This window comes from Gallus gallus, chromosome 1, assembly GCF_016699485.2.
Source record: "Gallus gallus isolate bGalGal1 chromosome 1, bGalGal1.mat.broiler.GRCg7b, whole genome shotgun sequence".
In the NCBI taxonomy this organism is placed as follows: Eukaryota; Metazoa; Chordata; class Aves; order Galliformes; family Phasianidae; genus Gallus; species Gallus gallus.
In genome coordinates, this window is record NC_052532.1 from 128,759,303 (window position 1) to 128,786,569 (window position 27,267).

The 27,267-nt window shown below is 41.8% G+C and overlaps 1 protein-coding gene and 1 long non-coding RNA gene across 3 annotated transcripts in view; one reads left to right on the plus strand and one right to left on the minus strand.

The window, feature by feature from the left end:
• ZBED1 (zinc finger BED-type containing 1) overlaps positions 1-27,267 on the plus strand; it is a 52,839-nt gene that overhangs the window by 11,010 nt on the left and 14,562 nt on the right. The window lies entirely within an intron of this gene.
• LOC107051960 lies at positions 15,139-19,846 on the minus strand. Its single transcript, XR_001463973.3, has 2 exons — positions 19,492-19,846; positions 15,139-16,060 (listed from the first exon to the last, which is right to left on the minus strand). It is a non-coding gene; the product is annotated as an uncharacterized LOC107051960 (long non-coding RNA).

A 27,267-nucleotide genomic window follows, 5' to 3' on the forward strand; every position in this document is an offset into this window, starting at 1 on the left:
GTTGGAGCTGTTATGCTGGAAACCTGTGCTTGAGTTCCATTTTCACACCTAGAAAGTGGATTTTGTGCCATGATGGGTTACAGGCTGAAAAACATGAAATTACCATTGCCTGTGAGTATAATGAGATAGGAGAATAAACTCTTTCAATACAGAAAATCACTGCATTTTCCATCTCTTGCTGTAATAGTAGAAGATAGCATTAGTAGCCCAGAAAACACTGTCCTTTGAATAACAGCACTTGCTTTTTTTTCTCCATGTGTAAAAAGGTGATTTTTTTTTTGTTTGAATCCGAAAGTGGAAGGAGATCTTACTTTTTCCAGTATTTTGCTGCTTATCTTTTTACCAATAAAAATGCTTCAATTTTTCCAGCAGTCTGTGATATGTATTACAGTGTCATTGACACCAAAAGAATTCATTATGAGTTTAAAGAAATATTACGCACAAACACATGCATGTACATTCATTGCTGATGAACGTGTAATGGTGCTTGAAATAGAAAAGGCCACTTCCCATTTGCCCATTTCCCCTGAGCAGACCTTTATTGCCTTGTTTTGTTCGGTTTTAGTTTGTTGTGGCCTAGGCCAGTGACCCAGAAAGAAAGGGTTAGATCCTTTGGTTCATAAATGCAGCTCCTGGCTTGTCTGGCAATGCGAAATGTTCGTGGCTCTCCATTACATTTGCGGCAGCTTTTTTAATGAGGACGGGGTAGGAATGGAAATAGCCTCTGTCACACATTAGGGATACAGCTCCCTTGATCTTCCCTGGTCAAAAACATGGCCTGTGCCCGTCGATCTCCTTTCCAACAGCTTCAGGCAGGAGGTTTTCTATGCCAGGAGAGCCCCCAGCATCCACAAATGGCCACTGAAGACTTATCAGGGCTGACTGACCGACAGAGCACAGTCCCTGAGCACAGCTGGAGGACTGGTGCTGAGACTGACATTGCTCAGATGGGAACATCTCTTTGTTTGCTCTGGATCTGGGCATCCTCAGCTCTTGTTTTAACATTTAATATAAAATGTAAATAATAAAATCCTTAGATATAGTAATCTATAAAAAATGAGTCTACATTCATGTTTGTACAGAAACATAAATCAGGACAGGAGGAACTATTTAAAGAAAGGAGAAGGGAAGATTTAATTAATTTCAGGTTACTTCTCAGATCTATCCCTGAAATATATTATTTTGGTATTTAGTTAGGGACAAAATAAGTAAATAAAAGCAAAGAATAAACAATATTTCTGCCATTAAGAAAGCTACTATTCCGTGTCTCATAGTGTTCGACAAAATAGGGAAGTATTTCTATAAACATCTCACAGAAAAACAGCAGCAGCTGTGGGGTTGGCGGTGTTGCAGGACTTTTTATTTGTTTGTGTCTGAGGATGGTTTGCGCCTTTTTTCACAAAGCAAGAAGCACTGGAATAAGGGCCGGTCAATCTGCGGAGAAAAATTATTGATTTTCCCATCAGTTTAAGTGCACTGATGTGGAAAGTATGATCTCACACTTCCAAAGCGTTTTTAGAATGTAAACAGCGGTGGGCATTGACCAGCCCGTGTGCGTGTTTGCCAGGACTTGGCAACCTGGAGCCAGAATACCATAGTAGTGGGCATAGTATCACTGTAAAAATGGAAGCAAACTGTAATAACAGGAGTAATACCCAGCTTTTCTGCTGTAAACATTAATAACTACGTAGCACTGTGATGTCCAGGCACCATGAAAAGGGTCAGTTTTGGCACCCCTCCTGGCGACCAGGACTGAGCATCCAGCTCCCCAACTCCCAGCCCTCAGAACCACTCTGCAATAAGGTAATGGTGTTGGTGATTACTGTGTTTTGATCTGAGAGTGCAGTGTGGTAACGGATTGAGTATCACTACACTATCATTTTATGTAATTTTCCCAACATTTATAAATAATTCAAACTTCAGGTTGGATGTGGCGCATCAAAGGTATCTTGTCACATCCCCTTGTCTTTTTACATCAAAGGAGTGTTGTAGGCAGTACTGACATGTTATAGCCATTAAGTAAAACACAGCATTTTGACGTGGATGACATTAGAGAACCAGACTTTGGCATACAATGGGAAAGTTAGAACACTGCTGATAAATCTGGTTAGAGTGCTGACATCCTGAGGACAGCTGGAGAAGTGTACTGACACTGGAAACCCGTGCCTGTTTTAAAGAAAGTAAAGACAGCCGATGACAAGATGAAAGGACATTGGTGTGTTGAGAAGCCAGGATTCTTCTTTGCGACCATCCCCCTTAAATAACAAGCCATTATTTTTAATGACGTACTATCCTTGTTAGCTTATGCAGAAGTGGGAACCACCATATTTGGTGAAATGAAGCAGCATCTCAGACTTTAAAACCGGACCAAACTCAAAATTCACGTCGATCTTAAGATGTAAAACCAGAGATGTTTGAAGATCTCTTTGACCTTCAAGCTCTTTTCTTAAATATGAGAACAGCAGATGGTGTTGCATAATGTTTAAAGTTGCATGAACAAACACATTTGGAGATGGACGTAGTGCAGACAAAGTCGTGAAACACTTGGGAAGACTTCAGAAGGAAGAACTGCACAATAAATGAAGCAAGCACTCAAGAACAGTGATTGGCGATGGCATGTTGGCAAAACAAAACAAAACACAAAGGAAAAAAAAACAAACCAAACATTTTGTTGTTACTTACAGAAAAGGCAACAAACGTTGTCCATGCTGTGTGAAGACACCTAAACTGATAATTGGCCTCTTTATGCTTGGAGATTTGTGTTACAGGCAGAAATGCCAACTTCCCTGGGCTGCTGAAGGAAGTGATGCAAATGCAGCCAATGTGCAGAAACATGGCAGTGAGTAAAAATGCAGTACCTGCTGTGATAGGAGGTTCAATAGGTAACATATGCAATTTAGAGTGATTCAATCAATTGATTAAAAATCTTGCTAGCAGAGAAATCCCATTTTCAATGAAAGCTTAAGGGATATTCAGCTTAAGCTATCCGGATATTATTAGTACAGCATGATGGCTTTTTTTAGGCATTGTAATAATTTTTGAAGCAGAGAAATGTAGATAAAAAATTGGCAGGGATCATTATTGTAATCTATGGAAATGTACAGAGCTCCACTGCCCTCTTTTGCCACGTACCTGGAAGAGCAGCAGTCAAAGCACAGGTGCCATCTGAGCAATGGGCACCTTGCTCTTCTCACACTCCTGAATTTTGTGATAGGCTGGGGGCCTGTTACAGCTCATGAGTTGGCCTTTGGGAATTCTCTTACTGTAAAGAAAAAAATACTGCAGAATAATACGACTCTTCTTTTACATGACTGAGGACTTTCATACCTGCAACTTTTCCCCTGAATTCTTAAATGATAAAGAGAATTTGATCTCAGGAGGATTTGTTCAGAGAGTATTGCTGAACAAAATATCCAGTAGGGATTCTGAAGAGGCGGAATTAAAAAACAAAAAAAGCATCAGGACTTGCCTTTGTGTTCTGCTGGGAAACAACACAACTTTGTTATATTGCTGCTGTTGGCTAGTTTACAAAGGAGAAGATCACCTTAGTTGTTAATTTGCTGTCAGCCTCACTTAACAGGAAAAAAATATTTAGAGAGCTCTGTGTTAGTCCTTCAAAATCTTGTTAGTTAACAGAGCCTACTTGAATAATTATGTTTATAGTCATATTTCTGTATTTCACTGTTGGTGATACCCTCTAGCAGTTTAAAAATAATTGTAGCTTTCCTACCATTTTGACATTGAAAATTATGTAGAAATAAGATAACCCTGGGCTTATGAAGGTGGCCTAGTGTTTTGCCAATAGGTTTGGGTTTTTTGTTTTGTTTTGTTTTGTTTTTGCATGGGCATACTGACAGTGAAGACACAGCTCTTAGATTAGTTAGGGTTCCTGCAAGGTCAATAAACAATAATAATCCATCATGAATGAATTAATCCATTTTAAAGCAGAGTTACCTCCTGGGTAAACTTGGCTCGATGCATTTACGCATTTTTACAGCTAGTACTTTCGGGTTTGTTCTTCTGTCTTATGGGGAAAATAACCCTTTATGCATTAATGTTTTTGTACAAAAAATAACAATAATAAAAAAAATAGAAACGTGACAGAAAATGTTTATGCTTCAACATCACATTTATCCTTCAACACCATTTCATTGGAACTTATTAACTGTCTGTTCCAAAATATAGGGTTACAACACCTAACTTTGGGCTCCTTTTAGTGGGAAAAAAGAATAATCTGAAGATGTATACTGTTTTTTTTTTTTTTTCCCCTATTCTTATCCAAAACTCATTTGTAACCATCGGAAATACCCACTGAAATCTATTCAAAGGATGTCTTCACAAACTAGTGAACAACAGCAGTTGAGGGGCTGATACAGTAGAATACCCACTACTGTGTTAAAGTCTGGAACAGAAGAGTTGGATGGAAGAACCCGGGAGGATTGTTGGGGTGGTAAAAGAGCACACACCACTTGAGAGAGCTGTTCTGAGGTGACAAAGCTAGGGAGTCAGAGTGGTCTACAGGGGCGCACAAGAGCGCTGAGATGTCAGTAAATGGGGCTGCTCAGCCCTTTCGTCACTCAGGTCTACATTTAGCCCAGCTCCAGTGAATTTCCAGCATGTACGTCAACTTGTCTGCCTTCCTCCCACTGAGACTCTGGCAGGGAATGGGAGAAAACAGGAAGAGGCTTGAGGAGCTGGGGTGTGGGTGGACATTAAGCAGAACGTAGAAGGGTGGCCCAGCTGGGGCCATGGCACCAGCCATGAACAGGCAACCGTTGTAACAAGGCCTCCTGATTGATGTGTGACATATTCCTCAGTCCTGACAGCTTTATGATAACAAATATGGTAATCATGGTGGGGCCTTTTCTGGACACCCTGCAGCACGGGATGCAGTCCAGAAGCCCTCCTAGCATGCTCCAGCCATCATTTAGTAGCGATACTGGTCACAAAAATATAGCTGTCTTTCAGCAGTCACAGGTTTTTCCAAAAACTTCAGCTGTGTTTCAAGCTCTAAATAGCTTTGAACTACTGAAAGATGTAGCTTAGGACTGAATCTACAAAAGTGATTTTCGCATGTTTTGTAGGTTTGTCTTTTTTGCTGTATGAAGCAGTCACTGATGTTCTCCAGAAATGCCATCTTTAAGCTCCGTCTCATGATGACATTTCTGCAGCTTGTATACCAGCAACCAAAGCCCCTCATCATGGTTATTTCAGGAGATGTTTGATGACTGCTGTCTATCTAGTAGCATCCTACATTTGATAATATATTTAACTTGAGAAACGCATGTGGAAAAGTAGCTGTAAAAATCTAATTTAATTAAGATTAGTATCAGGAAAGTATTAAAATTTTAATATTTTTTGGTCTTATAATTTGGGAATTTCTATCTTCAGAGATACAGATAACTCTATAATTCTTTTCTGTACGAGCCTGTAGCTGTAATTTACAAAGCATTTGGATATTTGCCAACAGCTTACATTAGCTGAAGATTTTCCTCTGATTTTTTTTCATTATGTTATACAATTTATTTCTCTTGCAGTTACCAGATAACATATTTCAGTGATTTTTTTTTTTTTTTTTCCCACCGAGTGTGGCCAAATATTAAGAGACAAAGGAGTGCCTTTTGGATTGCTGTTATTCCACCAAATGCCTTTTTTTTTTAGCTTCTTACAGATGTACCATATTCTGTGGGTGCAGCTGTGAAAAGATGAAGAGGGCAGTAGTCACGCACATCTCAATGAACTTCAAAGGAGACTGATGCCAAACAATGTCAAGATGCTTTAGGCATCCCAGTGCATCAGGCAGAAAAAGAACAGTGATGGACAGCAAATTATTGAGGATTTAAATGTAGTTTTTATGCGGTTCAACAAAAAGAGGAAAAAAGTAGGGTTATTTAGTAATAAGGGAATTGTGTAGCGATTATATCAAGTTATCTAATTATAAAAAAATAGTAAGTGATCTTCAGGCCTGGATAGTTTATATGTCAGAATTCTAGTCTGATCCCCTAATTCATTTTAAAAGCAGTTGGGAAACAGGTGCAGAGGAACGCCTGTGTAACTACGTAGAGAGATGGAAAAAAACTGATAAACAAGAGAGATATAATGGAGAAAGGATTCAGTTCTTTAAAAAATAAGGATCTCAACTTAGACGTTTACTCAGTTAATCACATGTTTAGTTGTGGTAGAAAGGGATGTCCTTGAATATCTGAAGTATGAAGGAATGATGACTAGCACACAGAGGAATTTACAAAAAATAAAATCATGGCAGATAATGCAGTCACATTTTCTGAAGATATCACAAAATGTTACTAGAGATTAAGTATGTCTGGAGTGTAAAAAACATTTGATACTGTGCATCGCATAACATTACGTTGTAGAAAAGATAGGATTCAGAACAGCAGACACTTGCACCAACACTGACAAGCAGCTTAGTGGAGGCCTGTATAAAGATGTGACAGGCATTAGAAAAGGGACAGGAACATTTTCAGTGAAATATCTGAACAGAAATTACAGGGCATACTTTGTGTAATGTATCATAGGTGTCCTGCTTTGATGACAGATTCCTCTGGTCATGAACGTACTCGGTCTTGTATTTCCTTGGTCTGTGGTAGACTTTGTTGCCTACACAGTGGTAATAAAAATTGATTTAAAAAATGAGGATATATTTTGCAAATTTTTCTCTCCCTATTTGCAAGTCTAATTTTGTAGCATTTAATTTTGCTTCATCTCTAATAATGTTCAGAGTATTCTTCCAGTGGATCTCTGATGTGAGATTCATAAAGACTGTTTTTTAGGAAGGCCATTCTTCCTAAGATCTATTTGGAGTGAAAACAGGAGGTTTCTATTCATCATCTAATTTATCTGCTTTGGGTCACCATCTAGAAAAGTCTGCTACTCTCCATGAGTTAAGCAGCTTGGAGATGTTACTGTTAGGCTAATCAAAGTCAGCTAACTGAGACCTAGACCTGATGAAGTCAGTTAAAACCTCAGATTATATCTCACTGAGGTTTGGGTAAATGTGACACAGTTCTGCAACAGAGAGATAAATCACAGGGACTGGGTTCTACGAAATGGTCTGAATTTAACATCAAAAGGAGGAGGTTACCTGTTATTCTTCGGAGAGATATGTAAGTGCTCAGCTTTTTATGCCCTACGTCCGTTAGCAGCACCGATAGGAAAACTTCAGCTACCTTTAAATGCAGAGTTTGTCAACTCCTGAAGTTCAAGCAGAGTGGAAATAAACATTTCCAGGCAATCAATATCTCAAGCTGGTGTAGTAGATTGGACTCTGGCAGAACTGAAAACTATCCTCCATAGTATTCTGTGAAGCAGTCAGAAATCCAGGTTATTCACACTGTCTACTGCAGTTATCATCCTTTGGCACCGATGAAAAATGCAAAGTGGAAGGATGCAGTTCCTGAGCTGTGACTGTATTAGATAGCCGTTGTGCATCAGTGGTTGCTTGGTAATTAAATAAAATAAAAAGGCAAGCATAATCAAGTGGCTCATACCTCTCAGCGGAATGTGTCAATAACAGCATCTCTGTAGAGGTGGCAAGTGATAAGAGCACGGAATGACTTGGGAACAAAAAATAATAATAACATCACTGCATGACTAGACAAACAAAAAAGATCCCCAGGGAGCCTACTTGTCCACAGGACTTTAATATCAACCCCAGAAAAGTCAGAACCATCAACATTACTTGCTGATAAGATAGCTGTCTGGCACAGAGAAAACTAAAGATCTTTGAATATCAGCTTGTACAAATGATGTTACATGAGCCCAGAACAGAAAGACAAAGGTGCTTAGAATAACTGTGACTGCTACGGGGACTGTCACCAAAGCCTCCAGGACTTGGGCTTTATAAATCAGTGTCCAGAGTTCTAGAAAGACTGTTTTTTGAAGACATTGATAAGACCATGACATTGTCTTTGTACCCATGTATCTGGCTGCAATGGAGGTTTCTTGTCCAAGTATACTGTCAGTCTTCTATGTGTAGTAAGAAGAAAAACTGCGAAGGACCCAACAACATAAATTTAAATACTAAACGTGTAAACTAACTATAAGGTGAAAGTATGCTAGGCCTTAAAGTAAAAGTATGTTAAACAGGTCATCTGCCTTGAAAGGTGTAAAGAACAGAGAGAAGGAGGAGGCTTTTCGGACTGTTTTCTCTTCAAGGAATAACGTTTAGCAACTGAAACACCACTGCAAGTGTCTGTAGAGGGCAGTGGAGCAAGCTTCCTATTGTATATTGCATAGTCCCAGAAAAGTCAACAGAAGACTGTCCGGAGTTGGGCGTGGGTATGAGAGTATGGCACATACTGCCTTTTTGCCTCCTTATTTCTGAAATAAAAATTCACACAGAGAAAGAATGATGAAGCTTTAACATGGGATGGACTAAGCAAGTCAACAGCTAAGTTCTCCCTACCTGCTGTTAGTATGTTTCTCTAACGCTCAGGGTAGATGGCAGCTAATCCTGTTGCATTGAAATGAAGGCTTACCCAGTCTGACGTTCAGGTGATGGTGAAGAGTGGGCTCTCCCTACGACAGACATCCAGCTTTCCTTGGGTTTTGGCCGCCCAGCTGAGCTAGCAGCTGCAGGGAGGCACGGGGCAGGCAAGAGGAGCAGGTGCCCGGCAGAGCCTCCAGAGGGAGATGCTGCCCCACAGAAGGGCTGCCCTCCGCGGAAACACACCTGCGGGCACCGAGCCTCTGCGCTCAGCTCAAGGTGGTCAGTGAGGTCCTGGCCTTGGGGAGATGGCTTGGGCAGACTGCCGAGGTCTAGGCACCAGCAAAGTGCTGCTTTGAATGATGGCTCTGGCCACAAAAATCAAAACCACTTGAAAGCGGCATTTCCTTGAAGCAGCTGAACATCTGGATGTGACTCATAATCAAGACAAGTCAGTGCATGGGTTCCCTCTGCAAAGAGGATCTCTGCAGCATGGTGCAGGGTATGCCCAGCTCTCTGCCCCATGGTGGCCTACTGAGGAGCACTTGCTATCTGAGGAATGCCGTGTATCTTTTGGGACTGAATTATTGATAACTTTTGCAGCAGAGCGTATGTCTGCTATTCTTGATGTTTTCCTCAGGTATAAGCTGTTTAATGAAGTCCTGCTCAGAAGCAGGAATATCATTGCCTACCCGTTCGTTTTGGCAAAATGCTGAAAATCCCACCATCAGCGGTCAGCTTTTCAATGTGAGAGTGTCCTCGCTAAATGCATTTGCTCAGATAAGCTTGTTAAGCTATGGAGACTGACATTTGCTCCTGTAGAGAGCTGCCTTTATTTGGGAGAGTTATCAGATATTAGAATGATTCATCTGCTACTTCAGGATGGCAGCTCAGTAGTACTTCAAGTCAAATCAAACAGTTGCTGTTGGCATGTAAAACAGGGAAGGCAGGCAGACTAAGAGGAAGGACACCTTATAATTAAAATCAAGCTTTATCTTATGCCTTACTTCATTAGACTACTGAAGAAAATAGCAGTTTTTACTTCCAAATATTTAGACACTGCAAGTAATATTCAGCTATAGCAACACAGCTCTAGAATAAGCAAGAGCTAATATTACAGAAGGAAGATTAGCCAAGTATTTTTAAGTTTTCTTAATCTTCAATGGCAACATAATCTTTGAAGAAATTCAGTGCATGTCTCAAAACTTTGACATGGGCATAGTCATGAAGTGGCAGCTGACCTGCAGGTGTAACGTTGCCTAGCAATCCTTCACCATAGGACAAAATGGAAAAGTGGGTTACAGTGATTTACGCAGGGAAAGAGATAAATACTAATTTTCTCCAGAAGATTCTAGTTTCTGTGCTTATTAAGAAGGTAATGACCTTCCTTTTTTATTTGTTCTTTAATAAGTCAAAAAGCATTTTGACATGGAAGTCATCACTTCGAAGAGAAGTATATGAGAATGCAAATGAATTGTCTTCTAAAACATGAATTTAACAGATAGATGACATAACTGGTAAGTCTGGAGGGAAAGAATAATAATGTGGACACTTCTGTGCAAGTTTTCAAAGCCTCTTTGAGTCTTGGATCAGTTACCAGTGCCCTGCCCCTGCCCATAATTCTTTGCAGGAAGGATGTTGAACCTGCTCAATGTCCAGCTCGAAAGGCGGTGACCCATCTGAACTCACTGCAGGACCCATGCCTGCATTAACTCCCTGTCTGTACTGACTTGTGTGAGACTGAAGAAGCTCACAGGCTGACTCCCTGGTCATCGGGAGTACCTGTACCAGTGTACAGTTGTGAAAAGGGGACACCTTGGATTTGGACATGTGGTAGCAGAGGTTGAGAATTTGATGGAGCTAGGAAGCTTCTTTCTCTCTCCACAGTAAGCAATCCACTTATTGTGCCTATACAGCATCAGGAAGCAGGAAGCATTTTGCTTTGTCCTGATTGCCAATGCAGAGTGATCTCTTACAGGGTATGAGTAGTAGTGTGAAAACACGATCTAAGAGATATTTTTGGTTATGCTGTAGGAAATGCGGATTGCAACGATGCCTTCTGGCATTCTTTGTGGCTGATAGAACATCTTTCTACTGTATGTGATTGAAGTGCTCTTTCTTGATTTTCCCAGAGAATTCCCCAATTTATAGTTAGTTTAATTTCCCAGAGATTTTCCCACCTCTTTCAAATCACAAGAAAGGCAGCTGTGGCTCCACCTCCTCCAATGCCTTAAAAACATTGATAGCCCTGTAGTTATTGCACTTTCAGAGTATAAATGCTGTAGGCATGACAAGCCTCTCTGTGTAAAACACACATTCCCTATATTCACTCCCACCCTTGGGTCTGCACAAAGTCCACATCCAGAATGAACTGTTCCTTCCACAGGTTTCTGTATGAAATCAAAGCTGCACTCTAATTGTCTGAGTTTGCAGCACCCCAGAAATGTAGTCACCCAACTGAGAGGTGCAGAGTATTTGCTGTACACTGCAGTGTACATAAACCTTGAGAACTGAAGCATAGCGCTGGTTAGAGTAGGTGGAATATTCAGGAATAATAAGTATATTGTGTTATGGATTTGCATGGAAGATATTACCAAATGCAGTAGTTGCCCTTAGAAAATAAGAACAGCAGCTTTTACTTTGTTGGGTATTTTAGCACACAGTCAAAGAGTGAAAAGAATTTAATTCTTCTATCACTTAATCTGGCAGTCTGACATTTCTACAACCAATGACAAATGAATTCCCAGGCATATTGTTTAAGCAGAGAGGTAGCTGTTATCTTTTTGAAATGTCAGAATGCTTGTCTGAGGAATACAGATCCTTCTCTCCTGTAAATGGCATTAAGTATGTGATAGCAAGATGCACACGGTCACATAAAAACTCCTTTGTGCAGTAAACAACTCAGTCATAAATCATCACTTTATACAAATATCCAAAAAGTTTTCAGCGTGTTTTTGTCTGACCTTTTAATAAGGGCAGTGGTGTTTCTGCTTTCCAGGCAACTGATTTTTGCTCATCTCTTGAGAGGTTGAAATGAAATAGCAGTGATTTCTTACTACTGCTTCAGAGAGCTGTGGAAAGAAAGAAAATGCTTAATCAGAACGCATAGCTTCAGGAAATTACCGACTGCTATTATGAGAATAACTGAAAATATTTCAGAATCCCCTACCGTTACAAATGAGACTGCTTGCCAGTGTACCATTTTAATGGTAATTTCAGGAGGAGACAAAGAGTGACAACACGTCAGGGAGATCAGAGCTGCATCCAGAAAGAGCATTTTCAGGCAGGAAGCAGTGGGAGAGTTTCACAATTTCTTTCAGATAAGAAGCATAAGCAAAACGCAAACGTGGAAATTAAATTAAAATGTGGCATAAGAATTTGTCTCGTAAGTAACATATTGAAAAAAAAATCCCCCACAAAATGTACATAAAACTTGCAGTGGGTGTGTTTTCCCTTTGTCATCACTGCAGCTTCCTGTGACTTTGATGATTCGGAACAGAACCAAACACTGCTCACGATTTAGTACGACAGTGATTTAGTAAGCTTTAGCAGGGGGCCATTTAAGCTCCACATTCTCTGATGGACTCTGCAAACTGCGCATCTTCCCAACAGTGGATGCTGCATGGAGGCCCATGGAGATCCTCGCAGTGCCTATGACTGCATCCCACGAGCTGCCACACAACATGGTGTGCTCTGTGCCCAGCCCAGGGGCTGGCGTGCCCTCAGCTCCCTGCCTGGGAGCCGGCAGGCAGGCCAGAGCTGCAGGAGCAGGCCTCAGGCTCCATGGCGCTGAGTTGCAGTGGCTGGAGCGTTCACCATGATGTCAGCCAGCGCACAGGGCCGTCAGCTCCTTTTCACTTAGTAAACTGCACAGCCTTCGCGGGCTGAGAGGAGCTTTGGGCAGGATGCCTGTGCTGCTTTCACTGTGCGCGTCAGGCCGTGGCCCAGACAAGGACAGCTGTGGTGGCCTGCCAACACCGCCTGGCAGAAGGCCCCGCCAGGGCACGGCTCGGAGCAGGGATGCTCTTGATACGTTCCTGTTCTTCACTTTGGTTCCAGAAGATGTTGGTGTCTCATGACTGTAATAATACTCAATCATCATGCTATAATTAAGGGCTTTTCAGTTACTCGTCTGTGTAACTGATTACTTTGGGCTCAACCCGTTCATGCTGAGCTTGCTTGGCAAAATTCCCACTGACAGCAGTACGAGAAGGATGGGGCCTTCTCTTAGCCATTTCCCAGTACTGTTTGACAGTACCATGCTTTTGAGACTGTTCACAGTGGAGATTAATTATTTAGACTCTTAATTCTTGGAATATTAAAATGGCACCATAGAAATAACGTGCTCATTCTCAGAAGCCAGTCTGTTCTGGCCATTGCTGCTTCCCAAGAATGTAGCACACACACACACACACAAAAAGGTATGAAAAGGCTTGAGAAAGATTTTATTTGAGAGTCTGAGAATGTTCAAGTTTTGAGGCATCAAAAGTAGAAGAAAGGAAGATGAAAGATCTTGTTATGTGGATAGTATAGCAACATTGACTTGCTTTCTCCTACTATAAAATCTGACAATCAATTAAGCAATCAAACAAACCCAAAAAGAACACTTCAGAACAAAATACATCCACTGATCTATTTGCTGTTTTAAAAATCAAATCAGCATTTTTGCCTGGGTCTTGCCATTGACTGTAATGGGACAGCATACCCAGATTTGTAGTATCTGAAAAAAACACTGAACGTTTATGAGGACCACGCATGCTGTGCACTTTTACAAGCACTTGTTTTTAAAGATTAAAAGAGCTTGTTTTTCGAGATATTGAAAATCTTTGCAGCCCAAAGTGTGAGTGTCTGGCTTGGAGGCCAGCCTGCTGAAATCCCCCACTTGGTCGCAAGGTGGAATGGAGGAGCCTGGGCACAGCATTACAGGGCACCTTGTGTTCAGTCTAGGGCATGCTGCAGTTCAAGCTGTTGGGTAATGTGCACTTTGTTGCTACACAGCATTTTTCTTTACTTCCTGTGAAGTTTTCAGTGCTGCTGCCTGTCAGAACAGCAGCAGCAGAATATTCTGAGCAGCAGCTTGTGTTTCCATTCACAAGTATGACTAGAGGAGGGAGTCATCCTAGTGGGGCACCTCCCTCAAGCACAGCAGGGGAGTCATCCCACCTAACACTCAGCAGCTCCCTGACATGCAGAACCAGATGAAGGGGTTCCACACGTGTGGCAGGGATGCAATAGTGCTTCTCTACCTCTTTATCTCTCTGAGGTTCAGTGTTGCTTTTACAGGTGGACGGCATGGTGCACCACCGTGTTCTACACTGAGTTCTGCCATTGAACCTATGTGTTTAGTTTCTTAACCACCTTTCTTACATACTATGATCTGCAAATGCTTTCAGAAAAGGCCCAGTCTTAACTGGTCACCTGGCTTGTAGATTTTTATGGCTGTACCTGCACTAGCAGTAGTGTACCTCCACAGGAACAGGCTGCAGGAACCACTTGGGACTATGTCCCATTTGGTGGCATGGCTGTGGGATCAGGGGAGCTTGGAGGATGTCTCCTCAGGCTTAGTTTTGCACAGTGTCAGGTGGGCTGCATGCAGAGGACCACTCCATGGTCCGGATGGCAGCACCAGTGAAGGTGCACCCTCTATCTCCATTCCCATATGCAGGCATTGTGTTTTCAGGAGTCTACTGAACATCTGTTTTTGTGCATGGTACTGCAGCCAGGCAGCCTGTCCTCCCAGCAAATTTTCTCAAGAGGCAAGAGAGCCTAAAGGACAGTGCACAATCCAGGGCTGTGTTGATTCTAATTCCAGCTCTCCCCTTAAATGTGTATGTCTCACTATCGATAATTTTATGTTTCCTTGCCTCACCAGGATTTAATGTGAGCTGTTTTGCACATTAGCCCAGAGGTGTGAAGGTCTCTGTATAGCTAGGCACTTTAGGAAAAAAACTAAATGTAGTAATAAAGCTTCTCTCTCATCACGGTGCTGGAAAGAAAGGAAGGAAGGAAGGAAGGAAGGAAGGAAGGAAGGAAGGAAGGAAGGAAGGAAGGAAGGAAGGAAGGAAGGAAGGAAGGAAGGAAGGAAGGAAGGAAGGAAGGAAGGAAGGAAGGAAGGCAATGAGAAGAAAAGACAAACTGCTTTATCAGGATACAGTCTGAGAGAAGAAGGGATGAAAACTTAGAGGTGTGAAAACTTAGCTAGTAAAATAATAGTGGGTGAGAAAGTTTGCTGCCAGCAAGTAATTTTTTTTCAAAATGCAAACATTTCCACAGCGCTGAAAATCTCACCCCAACATCTATGTTCATCATCCAAATATTCTGCTTTGTGAATTGAAGTGTTTAATTTTCCCATTCCTTTCATGTTGACTTTGTAATGATATTAGAATACCAAATTAAATATTACAGTATGCTCTTGTTAGATGCTGTGGAGACTGATATGATATACGTAGGACAGTATTTTGATGCTACCTACGTGTAATATCTAAGAGCAGTAACTTTTCAGAATTTTCTCTGAGAGGAATTTGAAATTTTAATTCTGATTCAGCATGAAAGCAAATCTTGAAATGTTAGAGTTTCCCTGAACGTGGAAGTTCTTACCAGCTGTGAAGACAGATAGAGCAATGGGAGCTACAAAGTGCAAGCCTACATGGTGTAGTCTGTTGATATTAATAACTTACGCTTTCCATTTGGGCTATTTTCCTTAATTTTATTTTCTTCTTGTGTACTCCACTGAAACAAGTCACATTTATTCTAAAATAGCTTTCAGTTATTTAAATCTTATGCTCTATTGTTTGGAACATCACACATCTCAGCAGCGGCATCTTAGCGGAGTGTCTCTAATTTTATAAGCTAACATTTGTTTTACATGTTCCTCGTTGATTAGGCTATGAGCATGGAGAAAAAAAGACCACTGATGTGCAAACACAAATAGGTATGGAAATTTGTAACTTTTCCCATAAACCGTTCAAGAATAAGCTCAAATCTTTTCCTTTTTTTCCGTCTGTGTTATCACAGAATCAGAATCACCTATGTCCAGAGATAGTCACTAGTCATGCCCCCGGGTCAGAGCTGAAATGTTGAAGGCTGAAACCCAGACATCTGGCAGATTTTTGTGGTGCTGTAGTTGTGCCTGCCAGCCTGGCTGGGGCTGTGGAGGTTGGTGGCATGTTCTTGCTTCTGCCCTGTGGTGTTTCAGATTGTGAGGGCAGTCGTGCTTCCAGTTACACCTGTGCAACCCCACTGGTATTTAATAGAGTTGTACAAGTGTAATTGAGGATATAATCTGCCTGCAGTTATATGGAATCACATGATACTTTTTATTTATTTCATTCTGTTTCTGAAGTCACTTTCCCAGAAAAACCATGGCTCTGCTGCAGTGGGACCGTAACACTTGAAGGACTATCGTCAGTAATTAAATCTGAGAATCAAAGCCAGTGTTGCAGACATTGCTGATGGAATAGAAGAGGCATCTTCTGCAGCATTTATATTTGAGTTAAAGCTTCTTTTCATTCTCATGAAGTCCGCCCCCGCTGCACGCGAGGAGGTCAGGGCACTGGGAAGGATCATGAGGATTCAGAAGGTGGAAGACCACTCGCAAATCCCTCAGAGAGACCACTGTATAGAAGAAACAAGACCCTTTTGTTACAATCAGCATAGAATATGGCTGCTGTTTTGTTTGCTGTTTGTGCAAATCCAGAGAGGTGTTGAGTATTTCCAGCCTGGCCTCCCTCCCTAGCCTTCACTTACAAAGATAATTCCTGCTCTGTCCTTTCTTTTCATTCTGCAGAAAGGCATCCAAAGAGATCCAAAGCCCACAGAGATACGTCTCATAGTTTTGCTAGGCTTTGAGTCTTGTCCTCAGTGAATTATCAGAGAGTATTCTCAGCTTGAGCACTTTACATGGTATCAGCTGCTGCAAATGGCAACAGGTCTGCATCCTTCCTATAGCACCAGAACACATGGTCATGGAGGCACTTTGTACAGCCTCACTCATCTTCTTTTGTGGCACAGTGACACAGAGAGTGACAGGCGGAGATGGGATTTCATTTCAAAGCCATAATTTCTCGTGTCACTTGGCCACACCAATGGAAGGAAAATGATTCATGGGGGTTTTGCCTTTTGTACTGCTGTGAGACAAAGAAAGTCCTGGCAGCCAGGCATCCATCCTTATTGCTGATATTTTGATTGGAATCTGTAGGTGCTAAGGATGCAGGAGACAGTAATGGTGTCTTTCACAATATTAGGAGGTGAAGAAATACGCTGAAGGAACTGGAAGAATCTCAAGGAAAAAAAAAAAGAGCCAGAAAATTAAGATTGCTGTCAGGAATGTCAGGAAGCCAGAGTCCGTTTGCTGACTCTACTAATTTGTCCAGAGGAGTATTGTCACAAAATTTCCACTGATCTTAATAGATATCATAGAGTCATAGAATCCTGGAATGGCCTGGGTTGAAAAGGACCACAATGATCATCGAGTTGCAACCCCCCTGCTATGTGCAGGGTCGCCAACCACTAGATCAGGCTGCCCAGAGCCACATCCAGCCTGGAATGTTTGCATCTAGATGTTTCTTGGATGTGAATATTTTCAATGAGTTTCTTCGGTGTGTAAATTAAAAGGATGCTGGCAAGTAGGCAAAGCCTAAAAGTTTGCAAATAAATCAGTATCATTAAATGAGTAGACTTTTCTCTGCTTTGCAGAACAGCAATCCCACCAGGGACACCCCTGCCCTGAGGAGTCCCTGCAGAGTAGGCTGGTGAGGATGCTAAAAGTGCTAAGTGCAGGGGAAAGAAATATGAACAAAAGCTCTGAAGAGAGCTCAGAGCGGTAAGAAAACAATACAGTAAAGGACCAGATGGATGAGGTATTGTGCACTAATAATCTAGATCAGTTTGTGATTAGTGGCTTCAGGCTATCAAGAAATGTATCTTTGGGATAGTGAAATCTATTGTCGCTCCGGAAGATTTGTAATACATTTTAAGTTAGTGGTGTTCCATTGATGAGTAGCAAGCTTAATTGAAGGTAAAATTATGTATTCTGCAGATACAGTGCTGATACTGAAAGAAGAGAAAATTTCCCCTTTGTGCAAGAGGTCTGAAAGGAGTAAAAAATTACTTCTTGTTGAGTACTAAGAACGATACGTGATGGACTCTCTGCAAAGGGGTACATGATTTCATTTACAGGAAGCAAAACGACCATATATAAAATGGTTGTGCTTTCTATTGGAAGCACTTCAGGATATATAAATGGAAAGTAGTTGATCTGGGAGTTTAAAAAAACCCACAAAATATATGCCTTAAGTAGGACCAACGTCCAGCATAGTGATCAGAAAAAAAGACTTGAGGTTCATAGAGGAAAAATCATTGAAACTATCAGCCTAGCGCATAGCAAAACAAAGCAAACAAGGTAACATATTGCAGCAGCACATAGAATATAGAATGAAATGGTAGCTTCAGGTGAGCAAGAAAATAACAGAGAGCATGTCTGATTCTAGGAGTATGGCAAAAATATTTTGCTTGGAAGAACCTGAAGTGTCTGCACACTGCAAAGGTGGGTTCAGTTTCCCTTATGATACATTCTGCAGGATGTCTAACTGTGTGTATGTACATCAAGGCTTTGCTTTCAGAACATTACAATGACTGGTATTATGTCTTCTTAGAAACCCATTGTAATAGCTAATGTGAGCGTGCAGAATGACTCAGCAAAAGCAAGGGAGAAGTAATCAGCGTGGTTTTCCCCCAGCAGGAATAAATCATTGTAACTATAAATCAAACAAGTTATTACAGGGCTCAAATGGCTCTGAAAATTCCAAGCAGCAGTGGCAGATAATTAAAGAGAAAAGGTCTGGGTTGAGACCAAGCTTTACATTTAAAAAGTTTCAAGGACTCGTTGCAAAACCTTTGTTTTCTTTTTTCTCCCTCCCTCTCTCGAGTGTCACAGAATAGTGATCTGAAAAAAGGGAAGTGCAGAACGAAGATGACTTACAAAATGCCCTCAGCAGAGTGGGGATCTAATCAGGAAGGAGAGGATGTGGTTCCAGCATAAGCACCTGTCAAGAAAATGTATGGGTTGGTGGGAAGGCAAATGTTACCCAAGCCAGTGCAGGTAGTAGGCTGCTCCTGGTCCTGATCCAGGTCCATCAGATGTGCTCGTCTTGCTACTCCCCTAGAGAGGTGCCCCAAGGCCCACACAAGGCCAGTCAACACCACCCATGGCTTCACATGGCTAGCAGGCCTGCTTGGGGCAAGGAAGAAGTCCATGGGGCCAACCAGCTCTGTGCAGGCCTTAACGCAAACATCATTCTGTTTGCTTAGTGCTTTAATCTCTTCTTAGTTTACATCTGCGGTTTCACACTGTAAATACACGAGCTGTCCTCTGTATCAGCACTTCTTTCTGCGCAGCAGTCTTGGTTACATTGAGACTTGGACTAGACTGGTCTAGTTTGGTCAACTGCAGTTGGATTAGACGACCTTAGCAGTCTTTTCCAACCAACCTTAACAATTCTTTGAGACACTGTCACACGCTTCAAACAAGGAGTATCTAAAGGAATCGTGACAGATTGTGGTGTCTTGTAAACTCCCTCTGAAGAGATGGAAAAGATCACTTATGCTAAACAGGAAATGAGTAAGAGACAAAAAAAGAAGTATATAAAATAGTAACTACTTTAAAGAAAGACTGGGATTTTTTTCTGAACATACAATACATGAGTAAGGGGATAAGCAGTGAAGTTAGAAGGTGGAATATTTTGTCACTGAATGTGTGTGGTTAGACTGTGAAATGCAGCACAACTAAAAGAGGCTGAATGAAAGTCAAATTTAATGTGAGTAGTTATATTTGCTATACCTAAAGAGACCATAAATGGTGGTAAGACAAAAAAAATAGATATTGCAGCTTCAGAATTGTAGTCCAGTGATCATTATTAAATATTAGTATAGTAAGTAAAGATGAGAAAGAAGGTAGAATTTACCGTATAGGAAATTGTCTAGTAAGAAGGTGTTAGATTTCCCTCTAAGATACCAGGTGCTGGTCATTTTAATGTCTGTGTACAGACCTGTGCTGATCTTGGATCTCACATGATGTGGCTGTTCAATGCTCACTGTCTTCCCCAGGCTGCAGCACACAAGTTCATCCACATGCATTTCTGGATGGAAAGGAAGCTAAGTAAAGCTTTCCTTTGTAACATCACCATTTAAATGAACTTCTTGCTTAGAACAGAAAGAGTTAATGATTAAATAGAGGGCAAAATTAAACCTGTACATAAGGGCAGCAATTTCTTTGGGCCTGACTACGGGCAAATGTATGTTTCTGTGTGTAAATAAACTCTATTCTGATTAAGCAAGCAAGCTCTCTTGTTTTTACTCTCTCTATTTAATCAACAGTAACAGGAGAGATAGAATCAGATCCTTGATTGCTATTGATGGCATACTGTAAACAGCTTGTGGAAAGACAATGCGGAACAAGGGCATGATTGATGTTGTGAGAAACAAAACAGCAAGGAAAGTCGGATGCAGAATTTAGTAAAGAGAAACTGGTTTTTACCTTCATTCCTCCTTGAGTAAAAGACTTAAACGTAGTGCACTGCATATTCAGTCTTACTACTAGAAAGCAATAACCCAACAAAAGACAGGCTGACCGCAAGCAAGATGGGCACAAGACCTAACACAGCAGTTGCAGGAAACCCCCTTGTTTTGCAGTCAGAAACTCAACCTGCAAAATCATGAGCATAAAACCACTTATCTTGTACATAATGCATAGTTTTGGTTGTTTTCTTTTCTTTAATCAGAGACAGTAGCAAAGTCTTGTGGCTTTACATGTCTGATAGGTTAAAGCTGCTTGCTAAGGCTCGTGACTTCGATGTGCGGTTACTGGGAGAAGTTGCTGTCCACCTATAATTTTCTTTGCATAACAAGTGCATGCTGTATCAATATTTTCCAAATATTTTCAAATTGGAAACAATTCCATAATGTGAATTACACAGATAGAAATCCATACTCTTTTGAGGAAAAAAGTAACAGCATCAGCCACCCCCTTCAAACATTTCCATGCTAAGTCCTGGGTGCAGGAAATGCCACTCCCCTCCTGCAAGCTTAATGACATTTCAGAATGTCATTTTATCTGTCTGCACACATAAGTATATATATATACAGTTACAATATGTGCCTTTTTTATTATTATTATGTGATGTTATATAAACCCTCTGTAGTTTAGTGATGTAGACCTTCTCTAAATCCGCTCTGAAGCGAAGTCAGAGAGCAGAAGCACACCTTCCTGCTGGGATTTTGGAATAAGATGTTCTGCAGTGGTAAAGAAGCTTAACCAAAATGTATCAATTAACAGTCAGTGTGACATGGAGTGGATCACTACGTGATGTTCTTTGGCAAGTTTTGAGGGGGGGGGGGGGGGGGAAAGCAACCTCATTTTAAGAAGTGGCTTTTAAGATTGTAACTGTTCACTTCAGTTATTGACTGTTTGGATTAAGGCCTTTTATTAGATGAAAAATACTTGTTACAAAACAGGCTTAAATCTGAGTTCTAAAAGCTTCTTAGGCATGTGAACCACCTATGTCATTTTATGTCATTGGTACTTAAAAATACACTTTTACACCAAAAAAAAAAAAAATCCAAACCCAGAATATAAAAATAGATCTATCATTTTTACAAGCGGTGATATCTGAGTTCTTTATGTTAGGCTTATTGCCATTAAATACTGAATACATGAAGCTGATATTACTCAAACAGCAGCAGCAGGTTAGGACACAATACAAAATCTGGCATGGTGAGGAATCTTACAAGCCCTGTTCCTAACCAGCACGCCTCCTGGGAACCCTGGCGTCATTGATCTGGCTGGAGCAGCCAGTGCAGTGAGCAGTAACCAATTTGTTTCTTATTTGTCAGTCTCCAGTGTCAGATTTTTTGTAAAAATGGCTGATCTTTCATTCTGCTCTGTCTCGGCACACTGGAATGTGATGATGATGTTGAATTAAACTGCTGCCTTAATGGACTTGGAATCACACTATCAGAAGTAATGTATTACGTATAATAAGAATAGTTTATTACCTTTCAATAAACTAAAGTCTAGTATCGTTTATATAATTGGAATCAGACATCTTTAGGTAATTCGAGAAGGGTGTTCTTAATAACTCTCCTGATGAGCTCTTGGCTTTCTCCAGCGTTTAAATTCTTCCTATCAGCAGAATGAGTTGTATCAGATAATTTCTAGCGCATATATTTTAGGGGGTCAAAGTATAATTCTTGGACATTTTATGGCTCATCACAGGCAACTGTTAGAGAAGAAAGTACAAGGTCTGTGCCTCGCTGAATCCTCTCTGCAGCGGTTCTTGAAGCAATTCAGCACTCTGATCACATCACGGTTTTCTTTTGTACCAACAGAAATGATTTGAAGAGCAAAAAGCAAAGCTCAGTGCTTACAGGGACACAGATCGTCCTAAGGACAAGAAATGAGATGGCTTATTTTCAGATGTCTGTTTTTACCTCATCTGTGTCACATGTGAACTTGTCCTCAAGGATGGCAGGGCCACTTTATTCTTTTATCTTTTCCTTTTATGTTTTTAATCCTCCCATTTTTAGTCTGTTCTTCTCCTGGCCTCACTAGCTTTTTACACAGTTGTGCTTTGTGCTTAGTAAATGAATGTAATGCTATAGAATAGCCAAAATCCAAAGGACTGCTGCACAAACCAAACATAAACAAGTTACATAACATTGCAACCACTCGTTTATTCAAGTAAGTGGAAATTATGAGACATACGTAATCTTTTGGACAACTGACAGGCAGGTGTGATCAAGAGAGTGGGGAATCCAGTGATTGTAGGCAGATAGAGAGACAGGTTTGTCAAGGTGGTTAGAAAGTGAAGTGGAACTAAGAAGAATGGAGCGGCAGTGAGTGCTACAGGATGAGGAGAGGTGGTGGTGACAGCTGTGCCAAGGCAGGGACAAAAGAATGACAAGGGCAGAGAGGGCATGAAGTACTGCTGGATTCCCTGGGCCCTCAGGAGCCCTTAGCACATTTAGTATGGAAGGGAGAGGTAGCAGCAAGGGCTCTGGACATGTCTCCATGCTGACATTGTTGTCACTGAGTCGTCCATCTTCATCCCACCACTGCACTGTGGCACGCATTACCAGTGAGCTGGGCCATTTTTCAGTGGAGCTAAACCAAAGGCCAACCCATCTCTAGCCTTCCTTACAAACCCTATTATGTGGCATTTGCATAACTTCCTTTTCTCAGCATTTGCATCATATTTTGGTCTGATCATCTTCCCTGCAGCTGGTGCTGTATCTTTACCCACTGCTGTTTCCTATTAGCAGCAGCGTAGAGCCAGGCAGTCTGAAACACCGCAGACATCCTTTGACAAAAGTAAAGGGACTGCTGTCCCACTGCTCACTGCGGAGTGCCATGGGTGGGCAGTGCCCAAGGAATTCAGGATGTTTGTACAGCGGAGCACAAAAGCAGCACAGCTCCTAAACATGACACGCATAGGCACCGGTCCAAGAATCAATAGGCAAAGTGGGAGTACAAAGGTAAATACGCACATGTGGACAGACCAGGGCACAAACCCAAGCTGTGTGAAGAGTTCAAACCAGTTAATTTGTTGGATTATTTTGGTAGCAGCAGATGCCTTCCGTTGCAGCAGCCCCAACCATACAAGTCTTTCTGCGTAGCACAATCTTGGACACTTCGTCACTCCTGTGCCCCTGAAAAAGTTGACAGCCAAACCCTCGCACCTTCCATCACTTGGCTGTCTGCCCACACCGGGGTTGTGGTGTGGTGTCTCCCACTTGTCTGTGGCATGTAGGGTGCAGCGCAGCCAGTGTCCTCAGAGCCGAGGCTTCTCATGCCTTCAGGGCTCCCTCCAATTGCCTGTGGCTGGTTGGCCATGATAAGGTGAGAGCAGCCTTCAGAAAAGTGCCAGCAAAGGTAGGAGCAGTGAGCTCTGGTGCTGCACCATGAGCATGACCAGCAGCAGCAGTGTCATAGCCGTGTCTGTCTAAGGTCACAGGCAAGGTTATGTGCACCTGGAAGCCCATCTGCTCTGTTCTGCACACAAATCTTGCTTCTTTTATCAGTGCTGTACATGGTGGTGAAGTATTGTTGCAAAAAAAGAGCAACAGAAATAGAGGTACAGATCAACTCACAATGTCCAGCTTGTGAGTGGTGATTCTAGACCGCTTTCAGCCCACCTTACTTGTTGAGCTCTGTCTGAGATCCTTCTACTCCTCTCCTACCTTGACCAATGCAAACAGCTCTGTGTCACTCTGCTACAACAACTTCTCCCATCCAAGACATGAAGGAAGCATAGAATCATAGGGGTTGGAAGGGATCTCTGGGGATCATCATGTCCAACCCCCGGCATATTAGCCAGCATCAGAGCTGGTAGGGCATCTGAAAATCCTGCTGTTATTGTGCTCAAATTTAATGAGTGAAGTCACTCCTTTAGTTTTGCTCTTGCTTGAATGTGGGTTTTTGTTTTATTCTTCTGTTTCGTAAATGTTTGTTCTTCTCCTCCTGTTGTTTAGCCTCTCTTTTGTGCCAGATCTTGTCAAAGGGGTTTTGAAAGTTCAAGAATATTAGTTAGTCATTATTCATTTGTCTACTTATAGACATTTTCACATAGAAAAGTTGAAGAAATACATGACAACTGTTTTTCCACCACCGAAATAAGGCTGGTTAATCCTTGCCATATCTAGAATTTCCAGTTATTTTATTTTCAGCCAATTCACCAATTAAAGTTGCTGAGTACAATATGTAGGCTTCTAATTACCCTAATCAATCCTAAGTGAATCTGCTGTTTTGTGGCAGAAACTGTTTTTAACAAAAGCTCTTGTATTTCTGTTATACTTTGTCTGCATTCTACTTAGGTTCCTGCAGAAGTACTGCATGCATGCACACGTTTGTAGATTTTACTTTGTTCTAAATCATCTGCCTTTTTCTGCCTTCTGTATCTTCAGTTTCTTAGTCTTCCCTGAGTTGCAGGTGGGCAGCAGCAGGGGAAGGTGTTCAGATCCTACCTGATAGGGAGCAGGTGTGCTGGGGAGAGCACACACAGCCCCAGCAGCTCATGGTGTGGGCTTTGCAGAGCAGGCACATCCTGACAGCAGGACATATGCCAAGTACTCCGATGCACAAATATAATAGTCACTACAGGGGCAGTCATTTAAGAAAACTGCAAGAGTATTCAGCACATTGTGCTTCTTGCGTAATAGGTCAGTGGTTAGAGCATTTGGCTGAAGGGGAAGTTGTCCCCGTTCCAGGACTCCTTGGTGCTAAATAGCCCAAATCTTCATCCTGTTCTCCTCCATCCTAAGAAACGTATGCTGTTTAGAGAATATGGGCTGAGACTCTGACCCCCTCTTTACTATAACTGAACTTCAGGCTACAAGTCTCAAATCTCTTGTTTATTCTGTTCCTGAGCTTCACTTCCTTATCTCTGTAGCCACACTGACAAGGGTTAGTTTTTCCTAATTAGACCAATTTCTCAAAGAGTGAAAGATCTATGAAGAGTGAGAGGGGTCAAAAGCCTTTCGTCTTCATGGGCAAATGTTGTAGCACTGACACAAATACATAGAAGGCTGTTCTTAGACCCGCCTGTGGCCTAACACACATTTAATGCCCCAGCATTACTAAAAACGTAACTGTGTCCCACCAGATGATTGCCCACAGTAGAAGTGTGTGCTCTCAGTCCCAGAGACTTCCTATTGCATAGCTGCAGACAGCTTTTCCCTTGGCAAAGTTGCCTTTGTTTTCTGGGTAAACAACTCTCCCAAAACTACTGAAGGGCTCCCTGAGAGCTGAGTGCTCTCGATGATCCTCCTCAGCTCAAGTGCTTAATAGCAGGAAAGACGATGCCTAGTTTGGAGGTACCTAAAATGACACTTTTTTGCACAGTAGAAATAAAAGAGGAGAATGCAGCCTGTCAAAATGGTATGCAGGTGCTCAAAAGCCCACATGAATTGCAGACAACAATCCCAACTATTTCCCAGCATGGCCTAATCTTATGAGCACCTCCCTTCTGAACCTGAAAGTTCCTCGGGCATTTAACTTTATTCACCCACACATGTTTGAGAAGATAGGCACTTATCTCTTGCCTCAAGTTCTACTGCAATCCAGCTAAGGAAGACAGGCATTTAAATCTCTTTCAGAAGCCTGAAAAATTAGCAGTAGTAAGAATTATATCTCACTTCTTCCGGTGTGGGCCACCAGCTTTGACGTACGTGCAGAGTGCAAAGCGCACGTCTTGAACTGAGGGAGGAAGTGGAATTGAAAGGGACTGATGTGACTCCTCAAGGGCAATCCCCCTGACTGCTGTGCCACGCTCGTGTACAAAGCATGGCCAGCCTCTCCCACACCTCTGCGAGGCCAGTACACAAAGCTGATGACAATCATTCTTCTCTCAAAGGGAGCAAAAGCACGAGGCCAAAACAGGGGCAGGATGTGCTGAATGGAAGACTGTCATGGAACAAAGTGAGTAATAGGTCATAGCCTCCTTTCACTCCCCACGTTCTCTGCCCCTTGCCAGTCTTGGAACTGTGAAACTAGCCTTGAGTTGGCTTGTGTCTGCTCTGCTACAGCCCCTTGCCTCTGCCATCCTGCCTGCACAAGCTTTCAGCTGCAATACCTAGCACCCGCGATACCTCGTGGCTGCTAATTATGCCATTCTGCTGGGAAGTTGGAGCTCAGTATTTAATTAAGAGTCTAGAAACATCACCCACTTCCTTTCTTACGGCTTTATGCATCTTTATGCAAAATGTGGGTGGAAGCGCTATGATCACATACCGCTTCATTAGCACCAGTCCCGCGGGAGGGATGGATCAGCTGTGACATGTGTGGATGGAGCATTCCTGGTATTTCCAATGGCTTTCCAGGAGGCTATGTGGGCTCTAGCCACAGGCTGGCTTCGCCTGCTGGTGGTGTGAGTTCACTTTTGCAGTCAGCAGAAAGAAGGAAGCACCTGAGGCACCTCAGAGGCAGCAGACATCTTGTGCAGATCTTCAGAAGTGCCTCTTTCTGGCCACTGCCCATGTCAGAAAGTTGAGATGATTAGATTACTACCGTGTCCCTTCCAGGGCCCAGACACTCAACATTTCACCAAGCTAATAACATCTCAGTGAGGTGTCTGAAGTAGATGGGCAAGACTCCAGCCCAAATACTCACGGCTTCACAGCTAATGACTATAAGAAAATAAACCAACAGCATATCAATAAGAAGTAATGATGGTGACTAATGAAAACTGCGTAAAGGGAAATACTAATTAAAACTAGAATGTATCATAAGATACTATTTGAAAAGAATCTAAAACATATGGCTGATCTTAATGCTTTTCTCTCCTCCTTTGCATCCCACCAGCCTTTAAAAAAAAAAGTGGTGTTCAAACAAATTTACCTCTTTCTTTTTATGAATCACAGAGGATTGAAAATAATTGTATCATAGAGAAGTATTGGAACCAGTAAGAGCTTAATCTTAGCTCATCAGTTGTTCACCCTCGGCCTAATTCTTTGCTAAGCACTGCCTGAGAAAGGACAGGAGAACATTTATTTCCACAGCTTGAATATACCTTGATTTTCTTATACTAGAAAACAAAGTACAGCGCATTTATATCCAGATCATGTAAATACACTGTAGGCAAGTTTCACAGCTTAAAGTTACGAAGAGCATTCATTAATGCTACAATTGTGAGAAAAGCATGTAAGGACTGCTCAGCATGAAGGAATTGGGATTTGATTTTTACTGAGATAAGTGGAAAGGATAAATACGCCTTCTCTAAACATCAATGTTTCTTCTTTCATGTCTGTTTGTGATGCTCTTCCTACTATGT